Source organism: Lactuca serriola, chromosome 6 (genome assembly GCF_051521515.1).
Source record: "Lactuca serriola cultivar US96UC23 chromosome 6, Lser_US96UC23_V15, whole genome shotgun sequence".
Lineage (NCBI taxonomy): Eukaryota > Viridiplantae > Streptophyta > Magnoliopsida > Asterales > Asteraceae > Lactuca > Lactuca serriola.
The window spans coordinates 2,527,830-2,536,457 of NC_136413.1; the positions used below are offsets into that span (position 1 = coordinate 2,527,830).

The 8,628-nt window shown below is 39.5% G+C and overlaps 1 non-coding gene across 1 annotated transcript; it reads right to left on the reverse strand.

The window, feature by feature from the left end:
• Positions 1–347: 347 nt before the first annotated feature.
• On the reverse strand, positions 348–451 carry LOC145060812 (small nucleolar RNA R71). The gene has a single exon (XR_013686995.1). It is a non-coding gene; the product is annotated as a small nucleolar RNA R71 (small nucleolar RNA).
• Between the last annotated feature and the right edge of the window lie 8,177 nt (positions 452–8,628).

Sequence of the window (8,628 nt, forward strand, 5' to 3'; positions counted from 1 at the left end):
AGAAGCGGATCCGAGAAGATGTGGGTCCCGGTTTAGTCCAACCCGCAATACCTGCCACTACCACATTCGAGCTGAAGGGACACATATTGACTGCACTGAAGGACATCCCATTTTTCGGGAAAGATCATGAGGATGCTTTTAAGCATCTAGATGAAGTCAACGACATTGCGGATTACTTCAATGTCCCAAATGTCAACAGAAACACAGTCTTGCTTAGGATGCTTCCCATCACTTTCAAAGGAGCTGCTAAGGAGTGGTTAAAAGCACTCCCACCGGGTATAATCACCACTTGGGCTCAAATGCGTGAGCAATTCCTGGACCAGTTTTGCCCGCCATCCAAGATAGCCAAACTCAAGAAGGCAATAGCCAACTTTGAGCAGCCGGGGGAGTCATTATACGAAGCATGGGAGCGGTACAAGGGCTTGCTCAGAAATTGCCCTCAGCATGATCTGAATGTGTAGCAAGAGATGTCAATCTTTTATGATAGGGTCAACGTGATGACAAGACAACTCCTTGATTCTCAAGGACCTTTGACAAAGAAAAATCCAAGGGAGGTCAAGGAGCTAATTGAAGAATTCGCGAAGCATTCTCGCGAATACCACAACCCTAGGCAAGATGGAATCAAAGGCGGAGGAGGGGCCCAAACTGAAGAAATAGCAGTTGTCATGGCCATGCTGAATAATATGGATCGAAGGATAACACAAATGGACCAGTCGATACATGCCATAAGAGTGGGTTGCGAGCGATGCAGTGGTCCACACTTGACCAAGGACTGCAATGTAGATGAGTTTGGGAACAGAAAAGCTCAAGTGTGCTACTCTAGTGGGGATAAATTTGATGAGGACTGGAGGAAACCAAAGAAGGAGTGGCTGCCATATGAAGAGTATAAGAAGCAAAAAGAAGAGAAGTATAGGCAGACAGGACGAGGCCTTTATCAGAAGGAGCAGCCACCAGCCGAGAAGAAACCCGATCTAGAGACCATTTTGATGAAGTTTATGGAAGCTTCGGAAAAGAGACACGATGCCACTAATTCTGCTATTATGGAACAACAAACTTTGATAAAGAATCAGCAAGCCTCCATCCATAACCTTGAAGTATAATTTGGTCAACTAGCCACTCTAGTTCATGAAAAACTATCCCCGAAGAATACCGAAGTGAAGACCCAATCTCACGTAATGGCCATCGATACTGAAGAAGAAGCAATCTCTGAGTTCCTGGAGGCGTTGGAAGAAGAACCACAGTAGCCCGATCCAAAACCCAAGAAGTCAAAGTTCGAGAGTGGAAAAAATGCTGAACCAGCTTCGCCACGACGTGGCACTCCTCTGGCCACGACGTGGCGCATGTCTGATCAAAAATCCTTTGAGCCCATTCAAGCTTATCAGCCACCTTTTCCATTTCCCACCCGAGCTGCACTTAGTCTACCGGAGAAGGAGCATTTAGAGTTTGTAAAGCATGTGAAGGGGATCCCAATTAATACTCCCTTTGTCGAGTCCTTATCCAAAACTCCCGAGAATCAGAAATTACTGCAAGATTTGATAGACACTCGAAGGAAATTAAAGAAGTAGTCTAAAGTGATTCTAAGTGAACAAACCTCAAAAGCCGTGCTGGGAGAGACACCAGAAAAGATGGGGGATCCTGGACGCCTCATTCTTCCGTGTGAGTTTGGAAATAAAATGAAGGTTAATGCTTTAGCCGATTCTGGGGCTAGCATTAATTTGATGTCTTTTTCATTTTATCAAAAATTGGAGATTCAGAAGATGAAGGCTACAAAAATGAAGATTCACATGGAGAATCGTTCGGTGACACAACCCTGGGGCATCGTGGAGGATATTTTGGTGAAGATTGGAAAATTTGTTTTTCCAATAGACTTGTAGTTTTGGATATGAAGGAAGATCCCGATGTTCCAATAATCCTTGGTCGTCCATTTCTTAACACTGTTGGAGCTCTTGTTGACATTCGTGAGTCTAAGCTGACTTTGAGGGTTGGAGATGAACAAGAAGTTTTTGGAATACAAGATGACTTTCAAGAGGATAAAGAAGAGCTGTTCACAATTAATGAAGAGAATGAACTAGAAGAACTGGAAAAGCTTATGGAAGAAGAGATCAAGGCAGTTAATCAAGTCAAAAGAACAAAACCGAGGGCATCTGTTCCATATTTGATTGAAGTTATAGCTTACAAGAGCCCGCTTCTTGGGTGAGAAAAGAGGATGAGGAAATGACAAGTGATGAAGAGGAGGTCACTTCAAGAGTAACAAAGCCGGTAGTGAAAGAGGAGCAGGATGCTATGGAGTGCAAGGAACAAACCAAGGGCACAAAACGCAAGCTTGAAGAAGAGGGAAAAGCTAAAAAGGAGAATTCAAAGAAGGCATATAAAAGGCAAGTTCAAGCTTACAAGAGGCGATTCAAGGAACAAAAGATCTTAATGGTGGACTCTTCAGAAGATTCAACGTAGAAGGCACGGAGTCCAGCTCAAGACTCCAAGAAAAAGAAGCGCTTCTCGGGAGGCAACCCGAGCTTGGTTTGCATTTTCTTTTCTTTTTAATTTTTTTTTAGCTTTTAATTAGGAAAGATATCAACTCATCATCCAATAACTGATAATTAGTAAAGAATTAGCTGTAGGGAACTTTAATTAATGAATGAGATGCATAGTATTTAGTTAAAATGTGAGATTTTATTAAAATTTTGCAATCAGGCAGTTTCCACGACGTGGGCATAGCCAGCCACGTCGTGGGTAAAAATGAAAACACGGGACTAGAAAACTGTTTTAAGGTCCACGACATGGGCATAGCCAGCCACGACGTGGCCTTTAAAAATTCACGGGGGGACCATATGCTTAAAACCCTTTGACCAATAATCCTCATTCTCCATTTCATACTGCCGCACGAACGGGAACAACAAAACCCCACAGCCAATTTCTTAATCTACTTCCAATTTCCTTGCAAGTTCTTGCCAATTAATCTACTTGGTATGTGTTCTACTCATTATTTGTAGTTAGTTCTTCCAATTTTAAATTTTCATGGCTAGGGTTTATGTAATTCATGCAATTGGTTGAATCTAGTTGTTAATTCTAGGTTGTATGTCCCTTAAATGTCCATAGGAACAAACCCCAAGCACTAATTTTGGTAGAAATCGCTTATAAAATGACTGATCCAAAAGCTGTTTGCGACTTCGGCCCACGACATGGCATAGCCTGGCAACGTCGTGACTTCTGGCAGACCCATTTAATCTGTTTTAATGTTTTGGATGTTTGCTGCTTTGGTTTGCTTTTGTATGCAGAAATGGGACCACGACGAGCTATTCCACAGGAGGAAAACCCGATAGATGTAGCAAGTATACATCCCTTATATCAGTTTCCTCAAAACATTCCCCGACCGTTGTTAACTACTTACGAGAATCGGCTGGGATGGATGTACAATAGGGAATTCGCGATAGCCCCAATTATCGATTGGGGATGGCTTAGTGGTGTGGGAATGGTGGCTGAGTTGACACGCTATTGTTCGAAGACATATGAAGGGGACCAATTTTCTTTCACTTGTCACGGGTGGAAGAATTTGTTTGCCATTCAAGAACCTGTATACCGGGAATTATCGGTGGAGTTTTTCTCTACTGTATGCTTCGAGGAACGCACTATTGATTTTACCTACAATCGGGTACTTGTTTTTCGTTTGGGTGGTGTTTATAGAGAGTGTAGTCTTCGGGAATTTGCTTGGCATATGGGGCTTTATACCGAAGTGGAGACTCTATCTCCGTTTTTCATACCGTTCTTGCTTGGATGCGTTCGGGATTTTAATCCCGGTGTTATGGATGTTCAGTTCTGGAGGAGCATTTCTAGCCATGAGTACAATACTCGTGACTCGAGTGAGTCACAAATTCGGAATCCTGTTTTTCGATTTTGACATCGCCTGATCACTTTTTCAATAAATCACAAGCATCATGGTGATAAAGTCCCCATTCAGAATTTGTTTTATTTATGGACTCTTATTACCCCGGGAGTTTGCTGTGATTTACCTTATATGTTGGCGAGGTTCATGGGGGAGAAAGCGGCCAATTCTAGGCCCGGGAGCCCGATTACAGGGGGCATTTGGTTACTCGCCTTGCTAGGTCATATCATATTTTGACCCATGACTTTGTGAGGAATCTTACTCGATTCCCGGACACAGAGTTGACCATTCAAGTCTTGGGAGTTATGCGAGCGGTAGTGAATATCAGGGGTCGTTTTGTTATACTACCGATAGATGACGAGCAAGAGGAGGCGCAGCCAGGGCAGCAACCGCCAGCCAGACCGCGGCGTCAGAATGTGCGAGCTAGAGGTAAAGTCGAGAGAGAGCGTGCTGCTTCAGAGTATGTGCAGGGAGTGCCCACCGACCCTTTTCAGAGTCGGGTGGGAACTTATTTGGATAATCTACAGGGGAATGCCATTTACCATACCCAGCTTACTGAGGGTATTTATTCGCATTTGGGTGTGACCTGACCACCTTCTATGCCACCACAGTATCCTTATTTTCCGACATGGGAGGAGCTATGGCATCCGCAAAATGATGGGGCAGGGCCAAGTGGAGCGCAGGACCAAGGAGATGATGATTGATTTTATTTCCTTTTCTTTTATTTTGTTTTTTTTAGTGGTTTTTAGTTTTTTTATGTTTGAATTTGGTGTGTAATGTAAAACATTCTTGATCTATGATGTTACTCTTTTATTTCTTTTGGGTGGTTCCATTTTTCGGATTAGCATTGGAATTCTAAGGAGCATATAAGGTAAACTCTACAGTCGTGTTTGTCGAGTCAAGGAAGCTTAGAGTCGTGAGTTGGAACCCACAATTTAAGATAAGTGTGGGGTACGTTAGTAGGAGAGAGGTTACAGTTGGGAAGTATATTTCCATAGAAGCGTCTTAAACCATTTAGACATTGGTCAAGTTGCTAGAGTACATGAAAGAAATAAGGCAATCTTCTGCTGATGTCCAGTTTCCACGACGTGGGATCCTTACGCCACGTCGTGGCACTCATGAAATTTGAAGAAATAAAGCAGCCTGTTGTTCGTGCTTTCATCTCATATCACGACGTGGCCAGCTACCTGCCACGACGTGTCCCAGTTTATCATTGCGCATATTTCTACTTACTAACACCCACTTTGAAGAATTGAAGTTTCGAGTCATGTTCGTGGTTTATTTACATATTCACCTAGTTCTATACCGAGTTTCTATTTTTGGAGGTCCATATTTCGGATGCACGTTTGCCACACTTTTGGAGATGCTCACGCCACTATCCCAGGGGAGTCTGTTCCCTTTTCTCCCTTTTCTTTAATTTTGATTTATTTTTATGAATACAATGAGGGCATTGTTTGAAATAAGTGTGGGGTGGGGGTAGAAAAAGTAAATTGCTAGATAATCATAGAATTTGATAGTAAAATTTGAAAATTTTGAAATTGAAATTTTTAATAGTTGAATCTAGTAATAATAATTTGAATTATAATTGCTAGTATTATGTGGGATGATCCGATGAAAGTTCAAATGTTTAGTTGAGCCAATACACGTTATAGTGCATTTGTGGCCTCCCTTATTTTAGTGAAATCATGAAACAAAAACATAACCCCGCTTGGTTTGAGGGATGCAATATGTTTAGCAGCCTAAACCTGAAATGTATCCAGGAAAATTATTATCATTAACCAATAAAGGTTGAGGTTGAGCGCCTCTGCTTAAGCATGTAGGTTTCGAGTGAAAAAAGAGAGGTACATGTAATAAAAAAAAAAGAGAGAGAATTACGAGTAAAGTTTGAAGAATTTTGGAGCAAATAAAGTGAAGATCAAAATATCAAAATTCCAAGAAATGCAAAAAGTTGAAGATACAAGAAATCAAATCAAATAAGGTGGTGAATTCAAAGAAATCAAAGATCAAATGTCAAAGAAATGAAGAATTCCAAAAGAGCTCCATAGTGGTATCAATGATTGTAATTCTAGATTATGTATGCTTAGGTTGCTCAACTAAAAATACCTTGAGGATAAGGAGGTTTTCTGCGGATGGATTCAGAGGGTTGCATAAAATGAGCATTGTTCGGAAAAAGTGGGCGAGTGTTTATGAAGATTGTGAGTATTTAAAGTATGGGGGTACTTTAGGAAAATTTTAGACACAAATGCATGTGTTGAGGTCTTGGCATAATGGCTGAGCTAGAGTCGGATTGTTCTATGTGGTGTTAGTAATTAAGAGTTAAGTTTAAATTTGCTTGAGGGCAAGCAAAGCCTAAGTGTGGGGTATTTTGATATTGCCATATTTATACCTATTTTTAGGCAATATTTAAGTACATTTTTATTAATAAATTGATAATATGTTTAGAATAATGATACTTATGACTTTAAATTGTTATTTTCAGTCAATTAAAAGGATTTTCGAAGAGAGGGACCAAAAGTGACAATATGTGGAACATGGGAGGCTTGAAAGACAAGAAAAGAGTAAATCCACGATAAATACTGAATTCCCGACGTGGCATAGTCGGCCACGACGTGGCAAGAGGTTTCCAGAAGATAGACATCGCGATGCGAAGGATTCCTTAGAGGATACAGATTACTTGAAGCCCACGACGTGGCAAAGCTGGCCACGACGTGGCATGGGTTTTTGAAGATTATTTAAGTTCTTCTGATTATTACGAAAGTAAGAAGCTTTTGGCTGAAGGAAAGAATTCCAAGAGACGATTCAGAGCGAAAAAAGGGTTCTGGAAGAAGGTTTTCAACACCAAAAAGAATAGAGGTTTATATTTTAGTTAAATTAGAACATGTCTTTTATTACTTTTAGCTGTGTTGGTTTAGTTGCTATGATGAGCAGCTGAATCTAGCTACTCTTGTTTAGCTAGATGAACCTTCAAACTTATGAATAGTTCAATGCTTATGGATTAAGTTTTGTTGGTAAAAATTACTTGTGTTTGATTTGTATAACCTAGCATACTATTTTTTGTTTCTCTAATTGCTTGATTGCATGTTCTGTGTAGCTTAGTGACCATTAAACTGCATGAATTTGTTTACCTAATGATTTAGTGAAAATTGAATTGTTAGAGCTAGGATTGACCAATCTTAGTTAGTTATTAGAATAAATAAAGCTTAGTTGTGCTAGAGAACGTGTATTGTGATCATAATTGCGTTTATACAACAAATCTTACATAGCATATTTACATTCATAATTAGTTCTGTGTTTAATTATGTGTGAACATACATGGTTTGACATGAATTAGTTAATTATTGGTAAAGTTAGAACTAAATTACTAATACAACTAAAGCCAACTTAATAATCCGTAATCATTAGCTAGCCATAAGGAAGAAGTGGATTCAAACTAAACAAGAGTGTGTTTTTAATTATTGAATTTGATTTAAGTTCATCTGATCTTGCAAAACCAGATAAAACCCCTTTAAACTTGTTAATAATTAGCTTAATTTAATATAAGTAAATTAATTAGAAACACCGTTCCCTGTGATCGACACCCGACTTACCCAAACTATACTGTAATCTGACTAGGTACACTGCCTATAAGTGCATAGATAGCTAAGTTGGTTAGGTTATAAATATTAAAATTAGTGAGTACTTTTGTGCACATCATGCATCGCCGGCAATGGCGAGGTGGTGGAGCAGTTGCAGACAAAATCGATCTCAAAAATATGAAATTCGTGGCAGTAGAACTTCACATACCTTTAAAATCGAAGCCAAAAACCTCAAAATTGTGAATTCGTCATCGGTTGTTAAATGATTGGAAACGCATGAATCTTTTTCAACTAACGGTAGATGTCGGAGGTGTCGAGCAATTGAAGCATAGGCAGTGAATTTTCAATCAATGCAAAATCCGATATTTGATGGTGCTCCGGTGGTGGTGTCCATCTTAACAGGTAAGCCAGACAAAAACCCTAGAAAATTAGGAAAAAAAACATTGTCGAGCACATCTAAATATCGAGGAAGCATCGACAGGTGACGGGGATTGCCACTTTGAGAGATGTTTAGAAGAACGATGGTGGTAACCAACCCTAAGACACCGTGGAGTCGAATTGCAGCAGACGGTGGTGATGGTGGTGCTCAATCGCTTCTAAAGAGAAACACTCAGAGAGGGTTGAGGAATGATTGAGATGAAGATGTGGGTTTCATGGACATGGAATATACTAGATGAGGCGGGGGCGGTGACCATGGTTGAGGAAGTAAACCCGATGAACAGTAACCTGGATCAGGTACTGTTCCTAAGAAGTGTCCTAGTTTTATATATATATATATATATATATATATATATATATGTTAATTTTATAACAAATTGATAATATTATGTATATTAATTTTTTTTCTTAAGTTCTTCGGTATTTCTTCGGAAGTTCCAAGAAATTTTCTAGGAACCCACTTAAACGAAACACTTCTAGAGTAAATGTCACTCTTTGGCATATTTAAAAAAATGATATAATTTGTTTATTATAATAACATAGCAATAAAAAACTGTTGAGGAACATTAAATATTTATTTATTTTCTAGGAAAATCATAAGAACTTTCGAGGTACTTCCGATGATTAAAAATTTGTTAGAATTTCCTACACATTATCGTGAAACTTCTGAGAAAATATCATAAACGTGGTTTCCTCAGAAATTCCTCGGCAATAAGTAGGAAATACAGATGAATT